At 43.7% G+C, this 22,412-nt stretch overlaps 1 protein-coding gene across 1 annotated transcript in view; it reads left to right on the top strand.

Moving 5' to 3' along the window:
• celf5a (cugbp, Elav-like family member 5a) overlaps positions 1–22,412 on the top strand; it is a gene marked incomplete at both ends in the record, with an annotated part of 372,721 nt that overhangs the window by 27,337 nt on the left and 322,972 nt on the right. The gene's annotated exons all lie outside the window — the stretch shown is intronic.

The following is a 22,412-nucleotide window of genomic DNA, read 5'->3' as shown; positions in this document are numbered from 1 at the left end:
CTGTCTGTCTGTCTATCTTTATGTCTGTCTCTCTCTCTTTTCTCTCTCCATCCACTATGGCAGTCAACCATGCCATCTGCAAGCCGCTACACACCAAGCAGCGTTCTCCTTTCTGAGTCCCAGTGATGAAAAAAAAAAGCAAGAAAGAAAAAAGCCTTTGGAAAGCAATTCAATCGATATCCTAGCCATTTAAAGGCTTGGATTGAACTTTTTCATGTCTGTTCTCCAAGGGACATTGCCAGCATTGATCGGACCACCCCCCCTATGCTTTAGAGGCAGTGACATCAAATGTTCATGTGTTTTTGTTGTTTGCATTTTTTTGGGGGCAAATAATCTCTATTTTACAGAAATGTTCTGAGGAGTTTGACACCAAAACACAAAAGTGTCAAACTGATTTTATATAAATGAGAACAAAACAACCCCATGCAATGAAGAGAGAGAGTACACAAGAGTCTCTGGTGGTCAGGTCCGGCGTGGACCAAGGGAGAGAGGCCTGGGGCTAGTGTTGATTTTGACAGCACATTTTTATTCAGTCTTTTGAATAAAATTCCATTTAGTTTTAGTCATATTTTAGTCATCTGAAATGTTTTAGTTTTAGTCTAGTTTTAGTCGACTAAATCTACAGTTGATTTAGTCGACTAAAATGTATGTTGGCGGTGCCTTGATGGCGTCGTAATGCCTGATTTTACACTTGGTTGCATGCTGAAAATAGCAGATCTACAAACTCACGACGCGTTGTGAGCTTGTAGATCTGCTCTAGTACAACACCCGAGCACAACCAAACATAAAATGACTTGTCTTTTAGTTCTACTGGATCTCTTCTCCACTAGTCCCTCACTAACATTTTAGTCTAGTTTTTATTTGTTGACGAAATTGTCAATATATTTAGTCTTAGTCATCATAGCTTAGTTTTTATTTAGTTTTTGTCAGTGAAAATAGGTAGTCGACGAACATTTTTCGTCATTGTTTTAGTCGACGAAATCAACACTGCCTGGGGCTTCATTTGGGGTTTCAGGGGAATGGCAATTGCCACCCCCTAGTGTTCACATTTAACCTACAATGCAGGTCTTTTTTGTGCATATTCACCCCAAACATTCTGTTGCAGATTGATCTGATTTCAGCTCAAACGCTGAGTGCTACTTTTGATGCTTCTGTGTGACGCTGTAGTATGATCAAGTAAAGAGTTAATTTACGAAAAAACACGATTCGTAAAAATATGGACATAAGAGGTTTCTGCCCGACAACAGCGATATACTGTATGTGTGTGCGTGCGTTTTCTTTTGTCCTTTAAATTAGCCACGTATGTACAGTATGAAGCTGGAGGGGCTTTTCTTAACCCCCTCCCCCTCCCCATCATCTCTTTTACCCTATTTAAAGAGCCTTTGAACAATAAGACGAGCGACAGAGAGTGGAAAAAAGAAAGACAGAACAAAAAAAACCAACGTGTTCTTTGAGAGAATGCCAGAGAATGTGTTCACGGCAGCCTGTAAGTGTGTTTAGCTACTCTCTCTGGTTCTCTATCTCTGTCCATCTGTTTGTCAGTCTCTCTCTCTCTAGCATCATTTATCTGTCTGGAATTCACACTCTGTGAATGTGCAAATGAAGGTCAGAAGGACACAGGCACTAACAAGACCAATACTCAAAACATCTTACCTCATCCCTCTTTCTGGCTCTGTCTTTCTCTCTCTCTTTCTCTCTCTCTCTCTCTCCCTCTCTCCCTCTCTCCCTCTCTCTCTCTCTCTCTCTCTCTCTCTCTCTCTCCCTCTCTCTCTCTCTCTCTCTCTCTCTCTCCCTCTCTCTCTGACGAGAGCAGATCTCCAAACCATCTGGACTCGAAAAGATTTTAAACAACCGTCCGGATGGAGCACTTATTAAAACGACACTATTCCCACGTCGGAGGGAATTAACGACATTTAATTGCCATCGATGTACATGCGCGACGCATATGTGCATTGTTTACATTTTGTCGTTTTGTTTTTTTTCCTTTCTGCATACAGAGCACAGTCGGCTGTGATTCTCACACACGCTCGGGTGCTTAAAGGCAGCCCCCAGACGCGCACGCCACGCGCATGCACGCACGCGCGCACACACACACGCACACTGGCACACTTACACATTCAGGCTTTGAAAGTTTCAGTGTTTTGCCTCCCCCATCGGGTGATGAAACTATTACCCTTCTCTTGTACCTCTTGAATCCTCTTTTAGCCCCCCTGCTGGGCTCCCTGCAACCCCCCCCCCCCCCCCACACACACACACACGCACACACACACGCGCTCCTCTCCCATCCCCCTCCTCCCTTCCCCTATTCTGGAGATACAATGTGTCATAGAAATGTAACGGGCCAACGTTGATGGGTGTCAGGCCTCACAGAGGAGGCTGCACTGCTGTTCCCCTTCCTCCCATTTGCTTTACCTACGCACGCACGCACGCACGCACGCATACGCACGCGCACGCGCACGCGCACACGCACACGCACACGCACGCACGCACGCGCGGGTGGTCGGAGGAAATACAGCCAGTGTGTGTTGCACTGGAGGCATTACTACAGGCATAATAAAACAGACACACCACAGATTGTATGAAGATGCCCAGTAAAATTCTAGCTGTTAGCATGACCATTTGTAACTCGTCGACAAATGCGTACAAATGTAACCAAATGGACTCCGAGTTAAATTAACAATGAAGATTTTAATTTTTACAGTCTGATGGATCAGTGAGTAACGCAACAGATAGAACTCCTTTTGGGTCATACTGTATTAATATTGTTTTAGTTTTTTTTTACCTTTATTTATTTTCATTCATTCATTCATTCACCCTCCGCCTTTAAAACTGTGGACCTGTTACGTCCCACATGTGAAAAAAGGGGATCGGAGACAAAAGCAATATGAAGTCTTATATATACTTCATTGTATGACGGCGCTGCTTGCCAGAAAAATACTGATTTTGAGGTGAAAAATGTAATGATACAGTTATTATGTTTTTATTTTATATTTTCTAGTGAAATTGATGCGTGCAAAACACAGCATTTTTCACTTGAAAGTCAGTTATTCTTGGCGGTATAATTTACACTTTAAGGCCTGAGGAAATTATTTTTGCACTCACGTGTCATGGCATGTGACCTGCTGTGTTATATTAGTGTGTATATACATATGTACGGGTGTGATCTGGTCCCTGTTCAACAGAATACCCAACCCCTCTGCTCCACCCGAAATACATCTTTTGCAAAACCCGTGGTGGAAAGTAACTAAGTACATGTACTCAAATACTGTACTTAAGTAATTTTTTTACACTTAACTGGAGGTATTTATACTTTACTGGAGTTTTTCCAATTTTTTATAGCTTTACTTCTACTCCACTACATCTCAGTGGCAAATATTGTACTTTTACTCCACTACAATCATTTGAACTTTACATACATTAACCACTTAAGCCCAACATACAGTATATATACCGGTACTTAAGCCTATTTTCAATCTGGCTTAAGAGGGATATGATGGGATGGATATCACATCCCAATTGCAGTAATAACAAAACACTGTCTGTGTAAATAGATCAAGATTTTTTTGTTCATTTTTGAAGGAGTAGTTCAACCAAAAAAAGTACTTGTTTTCTATCACCCCATGAAGCATTGAATTGAAGGAGATGTTTTTGTTTTTGTCGCATTCCGAAGCCAATAATTTGATTACCGGCGGAAAGATGCTAATGTATCCGGTAGCACACCCGGTCATCAAATTATTGGCTCAGGAATGTGTCAAAAACATTGTGAACTATTCCTTTAAGTGTATTAAGTGCATTTTGATGCCAATACTTTTGTGCTTTTACTAAAGTACATTTTGAATACAGCACTTTAATTGTAACAGAGTATTTCTACATGATGGCATTATGGTATACCTTTACCATGTAAAGAACAATTGGAGTACTGTTTCCCACCGCTGTGCAGAACGCCCCCTGTTGCTCATGCTGCTGCTTGATGGTAAGTAGACATGCCAGTTTGTTTGTTTGCACAATCCCGCTTGATATGCAGTTACGCCGGGAGCTACGGCGTAATTAATGTAAACTAGGATTCCCCGGGAGACGAGTTATGAGTTATTAACGTCTGCATTTTGTCATTAACTCCTTCCTAGCCACCCCCCTGTGAGGGGGGGGGGGCGTCAGTGTCATCTGATCAGCTTGGTCCCTAATTCATGTTTGTTTGAATGTTGTTTCTGTACCTGAAACAAACTGCTTAACTATACTGAACGTGTACATGCACACGTCTCATGCAGAGAGAGCCTCAAGGGCCCATGATGGTTGCGCACCGGTGTCTTGCAGCGCAAAAATGGCAGATCTACAAGCTCACAACAACGCATTGCTCTTGTACATCGGCTATAGAGACAGACAGAGAGGGATGAGGTAAGAAGTTTCGAGTATATCGTGCGCAATACTTACACGCAACTAAGTATAGGCTAAATCAGGCTTTAGGTTTCTGCTTTGTTTTAACACCGCCCCCCACGTCTCTCACACACACACACACACACGTGCACACCAGTGTTGATTTTGTCTACTAAAACTGTGACGAAAATGTTCGTCGACTACCTTTTTTCACTGATGAAAACTAAATAAAAACCAAATAAAAACTAAGCTATGATGACTAAAACTAAGACTAAATATATTGACAATTTTGTCAACAAATAAAAACTAGACTAAAATGTTAGTGAGGGACTAGTGGAGAAGAGATCCAGTAGAACTAAAAAGTCATTTTATGTTTGGTTGCGCTCGGGTGTTGCGCTCTGAAAATAGCGCGTTGTGAGCTTGTAGATCGGCTATTTTCAGCATGCAACCAAGTGTTAAAATCAGCCATTACGACGCCATCAAGGCACCGCCAAAATACATTATAGTCGACTAAATCAACTGCAGATTTAGTCGACTATAATCTTATGATATTTAGTCGACTAAAACTAGACTAACAGTAAAACATTCTCTAAAATATGACTAAAACTAAATGGTATTTTATTCAAAAGACTATGACTAAAACTAAATCAAGATTTGCTGTCAAAATCAACACTGGTGCACACCCACATATGCTCACTTTAATCCAGTTGCACATGCTTATTGACACACACAAACACAAACACACTTCGAATGCAACCGATTGTTTTCTCCTTGTCGGGGGACAAAGCGTTGGTATTCTTGGATGTTTTGGTGCGAGTCCCCCCTGTTATGGACATTAGCTGCTGAAGGGAACAGTATGGCCTAATGGAGGCGTGCTGGACTGGAATATAGATACAGAGGTTGCAGCAGGATAGAAGCCTCGCCTCGGGGACGAGCACGTCTCTGACACAAGTTTGGCCACAGACTTGCAGAAGCTCTTGACAGCTGACCAGGTGTGCATTTCTTGGCAGTGTTGGCAGCGTCGCTGTGTGTGTGTGTGTGTGTGTGTTACTAGTGAGGACCAAACGTCCCCACAAGTATAGTAGAATATGAGAAATAGATCCCCCTTGTGAGGACCATTTTCTTGGTTCTCACAAGAGAAATTGTTATTTTATGGTGGAAAAAAGATTTTTAGAGATACGTTTACAATTAGAAAAAGATTCAGGTTGGGGTTGGGTTCAGGATTTAGACCTTTTAGAGGTTAGGTTTAGGGGGTTGGGGTTAGATTTCCCCCTATTTTATACTTAGTTGTGTGGCGATGTCAAACACCGGAAAATAGCCGATCTACAAGCGCTGCGACACGTTGTGAGCTTGTAGATCTGCTATTTTTTGGCTTCAGACTTGTGGTTAAAAATGCCCCAAAATATCCTAAATCAATCATGAACTTCCTAAAATGTTGATGTCCTCACAAGTATAGTAATACAAACGTGTGTGTGCGTGTGCGTGTGTGTCTACTTCCAGTATACGGTCTGTGTGTGTGCCGTAAATTGGTGCATGCAGGGGATGAGGTTGTGTACCTGCATGTCAGTGTGTGTGTGTGTGTGCTAGCTTGGCATTGTACCTACAGTAGCCCTGTGTGAACACGGGGGACGGTGTGTAACGCTGGTAAGACAAACATGTGCACATAGCAGCCTGTCGTGATCACACACAACACACACTCACCACCCACGCCAGTGATGCATGAATATTATTATTGTTTTGTTGGTGTCGGGTGGAAACGGTGTACATCCAAAACCCTTCCTTTTTTAATAATTATTAAAAAAAAAAAATAATAGTGAAAATAGCCGATCTACAAGCTCACAATCTGCTATTTTCACTCATTTTGAGTGACACTCTTGATTGATTTGATTGATTGATTGATTGATTGATTGATGTACTTTATTCAGTAAGACATGAGAACATCAGTACATGGAAGTACAAATTCACAATACAAGGTCTACTAAACTGGAAGACTCATTAAGCACTGAGCTTGTTTAAGATGAGATCCCCATGCACACAAATTATGATGACATATAAGAGACAGACAGATATACACACTACTATACAGAATGTCATACAATCAGCTTACAGGTTACTGGTATGAAGAGTAAAGAAAAATAAGGGGGAAAAGTTCGGGGAGGGGTGTATGATGAAGGAGGGCATTTAAGGTAGGTTTAGTGGTTTTCTTTGGTAAAAATAAGTGTTAAATAGCTCTACATACGGATAGCACTCATAATGAATTGCATTTTTATAGCGCTTTTCCAAGTGCTCAAAGCGCTTTACAATGGTTCATTCATTCATACAGGTGGGGGACATTGGGAGGTGGAGCGGCGAACAGTCGACGCCAGCGTCCCCACTTTTCCCACATTCACACACCAATGGTGGCAAGCGGGCGCCGACCGAATCATTGGAGGCAATGTAGGGTTCAGTGTCTTGCCCAGGGACACTTCGACATGTGGTCAGGAGGAGCCGGGATTCGAACCGCCGACCCACGGATCATTGGACGACCTGCTCTACCTCCTGAGCCACAGCCGCCCATAGATAGATCTCATAGATATAGCTATAGAGTGTTTTGTAACAGGAGTCTCTCCAGCTCTTTATTAAACAGAAAATGCATGTTCAGGTCGAGATGCCAATTGTATCCAATCAGGATAGAGAACTCAGACAGGATACAAATTAAACAAGTAAATTGTGAGTGATGACACCACAGAATGAGCAGACACAATTGGAACTGGAACGGTATAAAAAGTATGCTGATAAATGTAAACCACCTGAAAATGTATTTAAAGAGCTGGAGAGACTCCTGTTGCTGAACAAACACTCTATAGCAATCATAACTATCAGAATATAGTGCTTTAAGACCTGGAACGCATTTGTGTCACTTGTGTCAAAAATAGCAGATCTACAAGCTCATAGCGCGGCACTCGGACTTCAAATTCTGCACGCGTGTCACTGACGACCCAAGGGAGTTGAGTGCACGGCGTCGAGTTGTTCGGAATAGGCGGGGTGTCCAGAACAGCCAGAAAAGGCTCTGGCCGTGGCCCAAATGAGCCAATTGATTGCCATGGCAACCGCGGGCCTAAGCTTGAGTTGGCAAATTCCCCACAGCTGTTGAATTCCCCTCACCTGCCATTTGATTAGTTAGTCCACTTTTCACAGTCAGTTTGCACTCCTCAGACATTCTCCACATATTCTCCACAGACGTTTAGCACTGCACAAGTATTTTTCCATATGGGCACAAAAGGGACACAGACAGACAGACAGACAGATGAGCCCCCATTTGTTACAACCCTGATAAGAGTCTAGGGCACAGGGAGTAACAAAACACGGTGGTATGGTGCAAAGAAAAGGAATGTATTTACATGAAATGATTTTTAACAAATGGTTGAATTAAAAAAGGACCATGACATAGGGACGCAGGGCAGTGCCAGTTATTACCAAACAAGATATTAAAAAAAAAAATTATACCAGGTTGCTTATTTCTCTCACTAAACATGGCAACGTTTTTAGATCCCATATGGTTGCTTATTTCTCTCACTAAACATGGCAACGTTGAAAGGCCAAATGAGGAACAGCGCCACAGTTCATAGAGATACATGCAGTGGCCGAACACAGTATTGTGGGTCGTCTTTAGAGCCCATATTCTGAGAGGACATTGAGCCCTCATTGGCTAAAGGACCAGCCAATGAGGAAAAGGTCACGCAAAAGTCAGGACTAGCGAGTGTAGATATAGACCAGGTTTGGCAACCTGGGAAAACAAACTCTAACCTAACTCAGGGGTTTAAAGCTAACCTAAATAATCTAACACAAAATAAGAGAACCAAAAGAAACCTAACCTAACTTACTGTACTAACTAAACTTACAAAATACATCATTGGCGCATACCCTCTTAAACCTACTGTGTCTAGACCAGTGGTGGAAAAAGTACTCAAATGTTTTACTTAAGTAAAAGTATCAATACTGCAATGTAGAAGTACTGTTACAAGGAAAGGTCTGGTGTTCAAAATTTACTTGAGTTAAAGTACAAAAGTATTGGTATCAAAATGTACTTAAAGGTAGGGTAAGTGATATTTTTTGGTTAAAACAAAAAGTATTTTGTTAAAAGGTTAAAGCACTATATTCTGATAGTAATCATTGCTAGAGTGTTTGTTCAGTAACAGATGTCTCCATGTCTCTCCAGCTCTTTAATAAACAGAAAATACATTTTCCGGTAGGTGTCAAAATCTCAGCCAATCAGGAGAAAGTACCCATTTTTAAGCTTCATTTTTATAGTGTTCCAGTTCCAATTTTGTCTGCTCATTTCTTAGTGTCATCACTTCCAATTTCACTTGTTTAATCTATATCCTGATTGAATTCTCTTTCCTGATTGGATAAAATTGGAAATGAAACTGAAACTGAAACGAAAATGCATTTTCTGTTTTATAAAGAGCTCGAGAGACAAGGAGACTCCTTTTACTGAACAAACACTCTATAGCAATGAGTACTATCAGAAGATAGAGCCATTTAACACTTATTTTAACCAAAGAAAATCACTTACCCTACCTTTAAAGTACCAAAAGTAAAAGTACTGAAATGTTTGAAAATAGCAGATCTACAAGCTCACAACGCGTCGCGAGCTTGTAGATCGGCTATTTTCAAATAGCCTAGATATAAAATAGGATTAAAGTGGTTAATGTATGTTTTGTAATATAATAATTTATATCTAAAAAGTAACTAGTAACTAAAGTTTTAAAATAATTGTAGTGGAGTTAAAAGTACAATATTTGCCTCTGAGATGTAGTGGAGTAGAAGTAAAAGTATTGGAAATTGGAAATACTCAAGTAAAGTACAAATACCTCAAAATTGTACTTACGTGCAGTACTTAAGTAATGTACTTGGTTACTTTTCACCACTGCAAGTCGTGACTGGTCCACAGTAACTTGAGATGTCCCCACCAATGGACCACTGGTAGCTGAAGGTGCCCTGATTGGCCCACCATACTGGAGAGCCACGGACCAATTGGATGGACAGGTAGTGAGAGCTGGATGCCATCAGCCAATCATTTGTGGGGACTGGCTCACTAGATTTACATAGGACAGGAGTGACACACTAAATATGCATTATAGGACACATTACACACAGTAGATACCATGGGATGTAAGACAGGCAGGCAGGCAGACAGACGGGGTGTGTGTGTGTGTGTGTGTGTGTGTGCGCGTGTGCGTGTGTGTTTGTGTGTCACAACTCTCTACACAAGTCTACAGGAGATTTACTTCATCCAGCTCAGCATCATGGCAAATCCTGCATTTTCTCACTACCCACCAACACACACGCGCGCGAAAGCACGCACGCGCGCACACACACACACACACACGCACACGCACACGACAACGCACACGCACACAGAAACGACACACACACAAACCCTCTGCCAACTGCTCACATCCTCCCACTGCCACTCCTCAAATCCAGCCGAGTCGAGAAGAAAATAATCGCAATGGTCACAGCTCGACTGTAGCTGCTAGCGCTAAAAAACACGCCCCCCCCCGCCTCCCTCCTTTTGTTATGGCGCTAGCGCTGGTGAATAACAGTGATTGTCTTGGAGAGGTGTCAGAGGATGTACCGTATGTTTTCCCAGCATGCATTTGCAACCGGTATTAGCGCAGCTCGACCTGGGCTAAGCGTAAGAGGATGGCAGTGATTCAGGAGGCAGGTTTATGGAAATGGCATCCGCATTAAAAACCCAATGAGAGCAGGGAGAAGATTATGTTCCGACACGCACACACACACACACACACACACACACACACACACACACACATGCACACCCACGCACACATGCACGCACGCACGCACATGTGGGCTCCACCAATGTCAACACACCCCCACCACTTTGCCTCTCTGTCTCCCTCTTATTCTCTTGTTTTCTTACTCTCGCTTTGTGCTGTTCACACACACACACACACACACACACACACACACACACACACACACACACACACACACACACACGCACGCACGCACGCACGCGCGCACGCGCGCGCACACACACACACACACACACCTGCTCAACTAGTCTGCCGTGCAATGTTTGTGAGGTTTGTGTTTGTGTGTTGTGTGTGTACGTGTGGGTGCATACGTACTGTACAGTATGTGTGTGTGCGCGAGTACCTTTTGTATAGGCCAGCGTGTTTCTGAGTACGTGTAGCGTATGTGTGTGCGTGCGTGTGTTTGTTACGTGAGTGCGTTTTGTTGTGTATGTGCGAGCCTCAACTCTGCTGTAATAGGATGTGTGCCGAGCGCTGGAGAGGTTCTGGAGGAAATGCCGTGGAGAGCGGCCGACCTTGTGCTGTGGAAATGAGGCTGGCCTGCCTCCACACACACACCACAACACTGTCAAAACACCCTGAGTGTTATTAAAGCTGCAGTCCCTAACTTTTAGAGCCCCGACCCAAAAGTATCGGTCTGGCCCATATATCGGCAATTTTTTTTTTTTTTAAACGACATTGTTGCACACAGCCATTGACCATTACCATGTGCACGGAACAGCGAAGCCCGTTTTCCGATTTCACTAAATCTCAGCTGTTTATTAGCGTTTTTTTGTGTAAGAGCATGTCGCCATGGTTACGGCTTCCCAGCTGTGGGAATGGCCCCACGAGCTATGGGACGAACTGCCTCCCCGGGTTGCCAGATCATGTGCACATATTCCCCCACGGGTATGGACTACTAGTAAGTTAAATCTTCTAAGTTTTTCAAATTGATTAGATTAAATAGATTTGTTTTTGCTATATTTTGACAAAAATATCGGTCAAAACATCGGTAATCTGTGGTCTAGGATTCTCCAAAATCTGACATCGGCATCGAACTAAAAAATCTTGACATCGGTCGGGCTCTAGTGACTTTTGTGACGCACGAGAGACCCAATTTCTATGGCTCTTCCAAGACCCTGCACTTGTGAGCTTCATCTGTACGCAACATCTTTAACCGGAAACGCTCTAACGCGCACAGCACATGCGTGCGTGCGGAGACACTCTGGACGCACTACATGATTACGGCAGCAGTAACTCAACTCGCGTGGACAGGCATATGATCTGCCCCGCGTAGCGGTCCGAACCGCTAGTTTGGTTACATTTGTACACTGGGAGTTACAAATGGATAAACTAACACCGAGATTTTTTTTCATGCGCCTCACCCAGCCCTCCTCTGGGCTACACACACACACACACACACACACACACACACACACACACACACACACACACACACACACACACACACACACACACACACACACACACACACACACACACACACACACACCCACTTACAGATGCAAGCAATATCCCGTCCACCTGCTCATCAACACGGTCCAGCTTGCCCGCGTGCAACTAGCCTGTCGTCTTGGCTGGCGCATAGGCTGAATAATTCAAGGCTGTTTTGTTTTGTGCATTCTTGTGCATGTGTGCACATGCATGTCTGTGCGTGTGTGTATGTGTGTGTGCGTGCGTGTGAGAGAGAGGTGGTGGTGGTGGTGATTCGAGGAGAGGGGCGGTCAGCATTAAGCCAATTGGTGCTGGCAGGTTGGAGGCCTTGTAGCTAGGAAAGGAAAACTTGTTTGAATTTAGCCCCTGGGTAAACAGGAATGTGTGTGTGTGTGTGGGGGGGGGGGGATTGAGGAAAGCATCAAAATGAAAGCAGGCTGAAGGTCTTTTTACTTCTTTAAATTATGCCCCCCCCCCTCCCCCTCCCCCCATGTGAATTGTACAACAATCGTACAAGGATGCCGGTTGTATGGATTTATCCATACCAGAAGTACGAATGAAACACTATTTCACCTTTTTCCGTGGATGCTGCTGCTACACTTTCTTTTTTTAATAACAGCCATGGGCATTATTTGTCTGAGGTGTAAACCGAAGCATTCCCTTTAGCTGTTTACCCTCGCAAAGACATGAAATCTATGTGTGCCTCCATGATAAAGGATTACGCTCTATATTTAAGGAAACACGAGGGACGTAATAAAATAAAAAAAAGCAAAAGCATGGAACACGGCCCCTATACAGTAAAATCCTCAGTGTGAATTGATCCACTTGTAACTCTGATAGTGTAACAAACGGGAACCAAATGGACCCTCAATGGTCCACTTAATGGTTCCTTTTGTATACACTCTCTCGACACTCTGGACTTTCTAAGTGCATCACTAGTTGATCTCACTCCTCCAGTTGTGCTGTAGTATATACTATAGCGTGGCTGTGTGTTAAGCACTCTGTGAGGCGGTCCCTCGGGTAGCGCTGTGTGTTTGGGAGCCTGACAGCTTCCTGGAGTCTATCTCCACGAGGCCTATTCTTTTTTTTTTAATAAGCTGTGTTGATTCATTGAGATGACAATAAAGAAGGCTTTGCAGGATTGTGGTCCTCTAATGGCTTTATGTCTGTGCCCTGGCCCATCTACGTGGTTATTACCCAAGCCAACTCACACTGATTAATAGAAGGAGCCTCATAAAAGAAGTCAGGGGGAGAGAGGGGGGGCTGGCGTGTGTGGGTGGGTGGGAGTGTGTTTGTGTGAGTGTGAGAGCAGGGTGTCGGTGTGTGTGTGTGTGGGTGGGTGTCAACATGCACAATATCACAGTTCACGCTCACAGGATGCACACAGTGATGCACGCTTATTATAAGATGCACTGGGCTACATCGGCACATGGCAATACAGCTGCAGCCGTGTGTGTGTGTGTGTGTGTGTGTGTGTGTGTGTGTGTGTGTGTGTGTGTGTGTGTGTGTGTGTGTGTGTGTGTGTGTGCGTGTGTGCGTGCGTGCGTGCGTGCGAGCGAGCGAGCGAGCGCGCGGTAATGGCACATGGGTGTAATGTACGTGCAGTAAAGAGCTGCTGCACCAGAGCGCTCCTCAGGGAACTGAACCGCATGCACACACAAAAACACCCACACACACACACACACACAAATGTGCACACTCGCACAAGAACTTGTGCGCACAAACACACACACACAGAGCCCTGAAGCGGAGCGGCCAGAAATAGACTAAAACACACAGGGCTAACTATTGGACCCAACCAAATGTGGCTTCTCTTCCACCTTCTTCCTCTGTACCCCCCCATTCACTCACTCTCTCTCTCTCTCTCTCTCTCTCTCCTTTGTTCACCTCGTTTTTCTCTGTGGTAGATTAGCCACATATTTAGACAAGCCTTCTTCTCCCTGGGGGATTGGGCTTCCAAGGGTATTTAGCAAAGAGAGCTGGATCTGCTCCCTGCACCTGCCTTTAGAGAACAAACAACTCCCACTGAAATGCAGGGAATGTGTTCCACTGCCTAAGTTGATTCCATTTCATGTACATTAATAGCCTCATGCAGAGCTTTGGTCTGAGTTGCTTTTAGGAGCATTTTCTTTTTTTAACTTTCTGCTGTTATCACATTACTTGTGTACAGTATATAAAAGTGCATTTTATTGCAACATTTATTGCCATCACATTAGTGAAAATCTGAACGATAAAAGGGAGATGTTGTTGGCCTATAAACGCAGAGAATAGAAATTGTATTTTTGTCATCATGGCCATATCGCATATATACAGTAAACCATGTCCACAACTGGTGTCTCTCTGGTATACAGAATAATACAGGGAACCAGTATCCAAGCAGCACACCCAATGAAGGCAGAGCTATGCGTGGGTTGCAGCCACCATTGTGATGTCATCTTTCTCTTTGATTGATATCTTAATTGATCATGAAATAAAACATATGTCACATGTCAACATACAGCCAGTGGTGTAAAGTAACTAAGTACATTTACTCAAGTACTCTACAATTTTGAGGTACTTATGCTTTACTGGAGTATTTCCAATTGTCTATACTTTTTGCTTTTACTCCACTACATCTCGGAGGCAATATTGTACTTTTATTCCACTACAATTATTTGAAAACTTTAGTTTCTGAGTGGATGCTTGGGTATACACTGAAAGTGTGCGTGTGTGTGTGTGTGTGTGTGTCGGGGGGGGGGGGAACCTAGTCTAGATATCTTCACAAAATAAAACAAATAACTAAACCAAACAAACATCTCATGAACCTGAACACGCCAAGGCGATAATAAAAGTCCATGCCCCCCATTTCCACCCACCGTCCATCCGGGCTATGGGACTGCAACCACGACTACAGATCCCATTGCCTGTGAGGACCGTTCACAGAAACATTAATAATAAACAGCTTACATTTGGGAAAAGGATCATATGCCAATCATTAATGCCCATGTGGAAGTTCAGATCAATTGCTCAACGCATCGAGAGAGACAAATTGGGATTAGACAGAATGGGAACGTTCTCATTCTACTGCTCTGCCTCCAAAACATGGAATGCCCTGACAGCATCCTTTAAAAGATGTGTAACACTGGTTTCTTTCAAAATTGGCCTGAAAAAACATCTATCAGGAGACCAAAAGGGGAGGTAAATGTACATTTCCCATTTCTTTTGTCCTATAGAGTGTTTGTATTTGTTGATGACATGTACTATTGTGTTGCTATGTTGATGAATTGAATACATAGGACCACAATGGAAACAAGTCCTGACAACATCAGGACTTTTTTGTCTTACTGTACCACTGTGCTGTTCTGACTAATAAAGCAGGGGCGCTGGAAGTCATTTATTCCAAGGGGGGCTGGGCTGGGCGGGGGACTGCGCACGCGCGGGATTCTTTTCCACATGTTTTCGCGTTTTTTCTCTCTCACATTTTTCTATTTTTTTTCACCTTTTTCAGTAAATATTTTATTCCCCAAAGTTAAATACATCCTTGTTTTAATATATATGTGTGTGTATAGACTTTAACAATTATATGTATTTTTTTATTATATATATATATATATATATATATTATGATTAATTATCACTCAAATAATTGCGATTAACGATTTAATTGTGTTTCTGTCTTTGAAAATTAATGGAACATTATGAATAAAAATGACATTTCTGTTTGGCCTTAAGCTTTCGTAAAATAAACATTAATAGTGGAAATAGCAGATCTATAAGCTCAAAATGCGTCACATCGCGACGCATTTTGAGCTTATCGATCTGCCATTTACACTATTTTTGACATTTTTTGAAAATATACAGTATGATTATTTTTTACATGGAATCGATCATTTGACGATTATGTAATAATTGTGACAGGCCTAATAACAACAACAATAATAATTACTGTTATTATTATCATTATTACGACTACATAAGAGTGCAAAAGTTGTTTCCTTGGAGTACATCAGTTGACCTTATTTATTTTACATTCCAGTTATCAAAGCTTTTTTTCCTGAAGGTTGTTGGAGGCCAGTACAGATGCTGGTGTTTTGACCTGGTCTGTCACATTAGCTACAATGATGACAGTAGTATATAAGTACACCATTGTTGCTAAATGCTAAGCTAAGATGCTAATTATATACTACTGATGACAGGACAGAACAGCCCTGCTCCCAGTCCTCTGTGTCTGTCTGCGCCCCGCCCTGCCCCGGCCACCTTATCGTAGGGGGGTAGGAAATATATATCCTCTGAAATACTGGGAATAATCCACCAACGCACAACCTGCCCATTAAGCCACTTCACAGCCAGAACTGTGCTATTTCTTTTCTGAGGTACAGGTTAGCGAAAAAAAGCTGAATTATTAATGTTTTTGATATTTTTAGCCTGTTTAACCTATTTCTGGTTGTGGCTGGAGACTGTTCTCCTGCCTGTCTGTGGGATTGAATCATGTGACGCGGCTGTGATCTGGGTTACCGAGCTGTGTGTGTGTGTGTGTGTTTGTAATATGTGTGTGTGGGCTCACGCGCGTTTGGGTGTGTTTGTGTGTGTGTGTGTGGGGGGGGTTATCTGTATGTGTGCATATTTATGGGGTATGCATGTGTATGGGGGTACTTGTGCTTATTCATACCAGGGTGTGTGTGTGTGTGTGTGTGTGTGTGTGTGTGTGTGTGTGCGTGCCTGCTCGCCTGTGTGTGTGTGTGTGTGTGTGTGTGTGTGTGTGTGTGTGTGTGTACGTGCGCTGTGCAGCTATAGCCTGGGTTCTGTTTGGCACAGTGCAGCACCGTTGCGATGTCCTGGTCTCAGTCTGGCACGGTGAACCGTCACCTGTCCCAGGCGAGTCCAAACCAGATGAGTCTGGTTCCATTCCAGGCCAGCAGGCACCGACCGAGCAGAGGAGAGAGAGAGAGAGAGAGAGAGAGAGGAAGGCCCAGATACCATGACTGACAATCCATCTTTGAGTCCCTGCACTGGGCCGTACAGGTGTACCACTGCCCGACACTGAGACCGAACAGGTGGATGATAAACTAGCTGTGAATAGAGGTGTGTGTGTGTGTGTGTGTGTGTGTGTGTGTGTGTGTGTGTGTGTGTGTGTGTGTGTGTGTGTGTGTGTGTGTGTGTGTGTGTGTGTGTGACTATGCTTGTGAGGGCCAAATGTCGACACAATAGTATAATTTAAGAAACTGACATTGTAAGGGCCATTTTCCTCAGTGCTCACAAGAGAAATGGTTGTTTTGTGGTTTAAAAACGATTTTTGAGTTTTTGAGACTTACAATTAGAAAAAAAGATTCAGGTCAGAGTTAGGATTAGACGTTTAGAGGTTATAGGTTTAGGAGTCAGTGTTAAAGGCCAGTCCACACCAATGATTCACCACGCAACTTCTTGAAACACGGAAACTCCTTGCAACTGCTTGCAACCATTATCCCAAATGGCATTTGCACGGAGTTGCATTGGTGTGGACTGGCCTTATAGTTATGCCTGCTTTATACTTAGTTGTGTGCTGTAATGTGCACCAAAACAATAGCTGTTCTACAAGCTCATAGCTTGTAGATCAGCTATGTTGTTGTCCTCACAAGTATAGTGATAAAAACGTCTGTGTGTGTGTTTTGCACTATGGAATATACTAGTGTGTGTGTCTGTGTGTTTCATTTGACTATGTGTTGAGAAAGAGAAAATGAGAAAAAAAAGGATGTGGAAAAAATAGGAAATATATAGGAATATAGGAAAAGACAAGCTGACAGCTTTAAGAGACCAGGCGAAGGCACCAGTAACATGTCACTTTACTCTATAATCAAGGACATACGTATAGGATGCGTCGACCCATACCGCTAATCGGAACTGACGCCCCTCTGCCTGGTGTTCTTGTGCCTGTGGGCCAGTGGGGGGAAGAGGGGGGCGCAAGTGGAGAACAGTTGAAATATCAAGGAAGAACCAGGAAGAAAGAGGGTGAGGTACTAGGTAGGCAGAGAGAGGGAGACAAAGAGAAATGGGGTGGAGGCGTGTGGGAGGGTGGGCGTATAGGAGGACCATGTCAACAGCTTGCAGCCATAGAGTTAGTGTGGTTGTGTAGGAACCGCTGTTGTGTCGTCCGCTGTTCTAACAGCCGTCCCCCTGAGCTGTGTGAGCTGCTGTATGTATGTATGCACGTCTTGTGTGTGTGTGCACACATGGCTGGTGGTGTATCTACATACTATGTATGAGTGTTTGTGGTGTGCATGTGCGAGATTGAGATGACAGCCTACTCTCACAGTTGTCTCGTGGTTTCGTGTGTTTGTGTGTGTGTGTGTGTGTGTGTGTGTGCGCGCGTGTGTGTGTGTGTGAGAGAGAGAGAGTCCTCATTTGTAAGGCAGACCTTGGCCATGCCATGGTGTGATGTGACGGCCCTGGGGAGGGCAAGGAAGGGGGCGGGGCCAGCTGGCCAGGCCAGCATTTGTCAGCAAAAATCACCGCTAATGCAATACAGTGCACACGGCCGCGGGGTAAAGAGAGAGCAGGCTGACTGACAGGAGGGCGCGAGTGGACTCTCGGTCCCCGTGACAACCCTCTCCTCCTCACGGCTAACCAGTGGCCACTATAGCACCCAATACACCCCCCCCCTCTCTCTCCCAGTCCACCCCCATATAAGGCCAATAACAGGGGCAGGGGAGAAGGGACATTTCTCTGAGAGCCCCAGAGGCATAATGGCACAGAGTTTGTGTGTATGGGGAATGCGAGTGACGGGCCCGCTCATGTGGAAGTGTGTATTTGCATTGTAGAGAGGAGTGGCTGTCAGTATGGTGCTCTCTCTCTCAGGGCCGGGGACACTGCATCAGCAAGCCATGGTGAAAGCTTCTGTCATCTATAGCCCCGTAGGAGACTATAGGTCACTGTACACAGCTGCTAGTACAGGCCAGGGTCAAGCATGTTAAAGCATTCATTGTTTTTTCCAGGTACTATGATTTGTCCAGGGCTTTTTTGTAAGTAAGAATCCACCCTCAACACACGCACGCACGCACGCACGCACGCGCGCGCACACACACACACACACACACACACACACACACACACACACACACACACACACACACACACACACACACACACACACACACACACACACACACACACACACACACACACACACACACACACACACCCCCCCCAGTGGTGGAAAGTAACTAAGTACATTTACCTAAGTACTGTACTTCCGTAACATTTTGAGGTATTTGCACTTTACTTGAGTATTTCCAATTTCCAATACTTTTACTTTTACTCCACTACATCTCGGATCCAGATATTGTACTTTTACTCCACTACGATTATTTGAAAACCTTAGCTACTAGTTACTTTGTAGATTTGTATTATTATTACAAAACATACACTTCTAACAAGCACAGATGCAATCTGTTTATTTGAGGGAATCTGTCATGTACATCATAAAAAAAAAACTCCTCCTCCACATCAGCCAGGGTGGTTTGGGAGAATAGCAGCAAATATATAAATTATATAGTTCCCCGTGCCAGGAACTATAGTCTGCTATGGCTTCTTGAACTATTTCAGTAGCGGCTGCAATAAGAGGCAGCTTTTAATAATTCAGGGTAGAACAGTATACTGGATGACTTCCAGGCAGCAAGCTCACATTTAGGCGAAACACTGAATCCCCCCACCCCCCAAAACGAGCAGGGTTGCATACGATACCCGTGAAGGGCTTGTAGGGACACACACACACACACATGGCATGTACACACGCACGCACGCACGCACACACACACACGCACACGCACACGCACACGCACACACCCATCACTCATCACTCAGTTGAATAGCTGTTGGCAGAGTTTGTTGGTGCCGCGTGGAGATCTGTGTGTTTACGTTGTGTGTTTGTGTCGTATGTGTGTGTTGTCGCGCTCACGAGTGTGTGTGTGATCTGAGTGTGCGAGAGAACATGTGAAAGGGAGACAGCATGGTCCCCCAACTACACACATGCATGCACACACACACACACACACGCACACGCACAGGTCCCCACGGTTCTCTGCACAGCTGTGGTACAAACGCACAGCAGAGGATGCAATTTAGGGTCGCCTTGCCACTCTGTGGGGCGAGAGCTGATGTTGGCGCTCCTATGGGCTTCACTCATTATTATTATTTTATTCTTTGCCACAGAGAAGATGTGGCTCTGTGTGATGTCAGATAGGATGGCGGGGCGAAAAGAAGAAGATGGGGAACAATGGAAAACAGGCAGAAAAAAAAGAGAAGGGATGTGTGAATTAGTGAGAGACCGAGAGAGAGAGAGAACCGGGGGGTGGGGGTGGCGGTTGGAAGAGACGCAGAGGCTGAGATGAACGGAACGAGAAAAAAAGAAATAAAGGGGGGAAAGATATTTGAATCAGTGAGTTGTGAAGATGGAGAAATGAGATGGAGAGATGTGAGATAGAGTGAGATTAAGAGAGGGCAATGGATCGTTGCGAGGCATAGATGGAAGGTCTCACTCCATGACCGGGGGAATGTGGTGCGGCGGTCGGGTATGCGGAGAGAAAGCAGCCGGCGCGATGGTGGCATCCCTATTGAAGAAACCCGTGATGAAGTTCAAAGGCCTCCCAGAGGCAATCATTAAGTTGTCAGTGTGGCTCTCTCGCCAGCTGAATGTATACCAACTGCCTTTCAGCCCTTCTATACCGTCTCGAATATGGACTACGTTCCTCGGAAGGGAAAAAAGAGACAAATAAACAAAGAGTACAGATTAAAGAGCCAAAGTAATCATGCAGCTTTGATGCCTCCAGATACTGTGGCGGTGGTGGTGATCCATGTTGTTCATATAGACTCTATTGTTTACCCGGGTTTGTCAATATATTAATACATGGTAGCAACGGGGGCCATAAAACCTCCTCTAGCACATTCTCTGGATAAAACGCAGAAACAAAACAATACCTCTCTTTCCTATGCCTTGTCTTTGTCTCCCCAGGCACGGAATTTATGACTGTTACTAACCACTGCGGGTCTGTGTATTTACAGCTCATAAAAGTGAGGAAGCTTATGCACTAGGCTATAGGTAGTTATTATTGGCAAGTATAGTGTTATGTTTGGAGAGGTGGGGTTCAGGCTTAGAGCTTAGATGCATACAGGGATGTGGGGTCAAGCAGTGTTGATTTTGACAGCAACTTTTGATTTAGTTTTAGTTGTAGTCTTTTGAATCAAATTCCATTTAGTCATCTGAAAGGTTTTACTGTTAGTCTAGTTTTAGTCGACTAAATATCATAAGATTATAGTTGACTAAATCTACAGTTGATTTAGTCGACTAAAATGTATTTTGGCGATGCCTTGATGGCGTCGTAATGGCTGATTTTACTCTTGGTTGCATGCTGAAAAATTGCAGATCTACAAGCTCACAACGCATCGCAGCGCGACGCGTTGTGAGCTTGTAGATCTGCTATTTTCAGAGCGCAACACCTGAGCGCAACCAAACATAACATGACTTGTCTTTTAGTTCTACTGGATCTCTTCTCCACTAGTCCCTCACTAACATTTTAGTCTAGTTTTTATTTGTTGACGAAATTGACAATATATATTTAGTCTTAGTTTTAGTCGTCATAGCTTAGTTTTTATTACGTTTTTTTGTTTTCGTCAGTGAAAAAGGTAGTCGACGAACATTTTTCGTGATAGTTTTAGTCGACGAAATCAACACTGGCGTGAATTGGCCTAAATCAAGCCTACTGTGCAACAATGTGCCTAAGCTGTGTTAGCTAAAGTGCTGTATGAAAATCTGCACGGTGATTTAGTACACCCAGGCGCCATAAATCTGTTCAAGCTAGCTTACAATGTGGACACTCTAGCTTGGACTGACTGCTACTCATTCACCATGTTATGAAATGCACTGTAACTGGTACACAGTGAAATCAGAGAGTATAAAAGTAAGCGGATGGATAAATTAACACTGATTAACACTTGTCTTACATCTGCTATTTTACTTATCAATACCAGTGGCTATTTATCCTCTGTAAGCTTACCTGACTATTTTGACAGAATCGTCAACATGATCTATGCCTGCTTTGGCCATCTCTCCTTCCGTTTTGTTAAGTGATTACATGTCCTCTCTGGGTACTGTATGTACAGTATGTATGTATATACTGCTTCCCCTTTAAATTTGAACAAATCCATGATATCTTTTATGTGGTGGCAAAGATTAAAATATTCATGCATTTGGAAATTGGGTGAAAGGGTATACAAATAAAGAACTATTCTCTGTCTGTCGCCTGTGTGGCGCAGCACACCGGGGTAGAGTCTGGATCTATGGGAAATAATATCCTTCCACGTAATTATGAATCAGGGGAAAACAAAAGCCTTTTACTTTCATGTCTTTATCTGCTCCCCAGAACACAGTCTGCTGTGAGGGACCCTAATAAGATATATTTCGAATATAAGGTGGCGGTTGCTTTCCCTGCAATTTTTTATGATTTAGTTTGTGTTAACAACGGGGTGCCATCCATGCTCATATTGCCTCCTGGGAAATATTTGTACCTATCGCTGTAGTTTCACAGATCAAGCTTGATGCCTGACAAATTGTGTACTGCTCTTGTGAGGTTGATGGAGCCTGGCCTCAATGTTACCAGTAATACCTGTGTTGTTGATGGTTCAAGCCAAAATTATTTTTGAAGTTGAGATATTCTCGCAGCCACAGAAGCAGTGTTTGGCACACCCCCTTGTTATTTTCTAGGCACAGAACAGATACGCAATTATGAGAGGCACTTCTGTTTAGACTTTTTTTTTACTTCATTGGTATCGGCA

The sequence above is a fragment of the Gymnoscopelus braueri genome (assembly GCF_963280865.1).
Source record: "Gymnoscopelus braueri genome assembly, chromosome: 6".
In the NCBI taxonomy this organism is placed as follows: domain Eukaryota; kingdom Metazoa; phylum Chordata; class Actinopteri; order Myctophiformes; family Myctophidae; genus Gymnoscopelus; species Gymnoscopelus braueri.
This window is presented reverse-complemented; position numbering and strand designations above follow the sequence as displayed.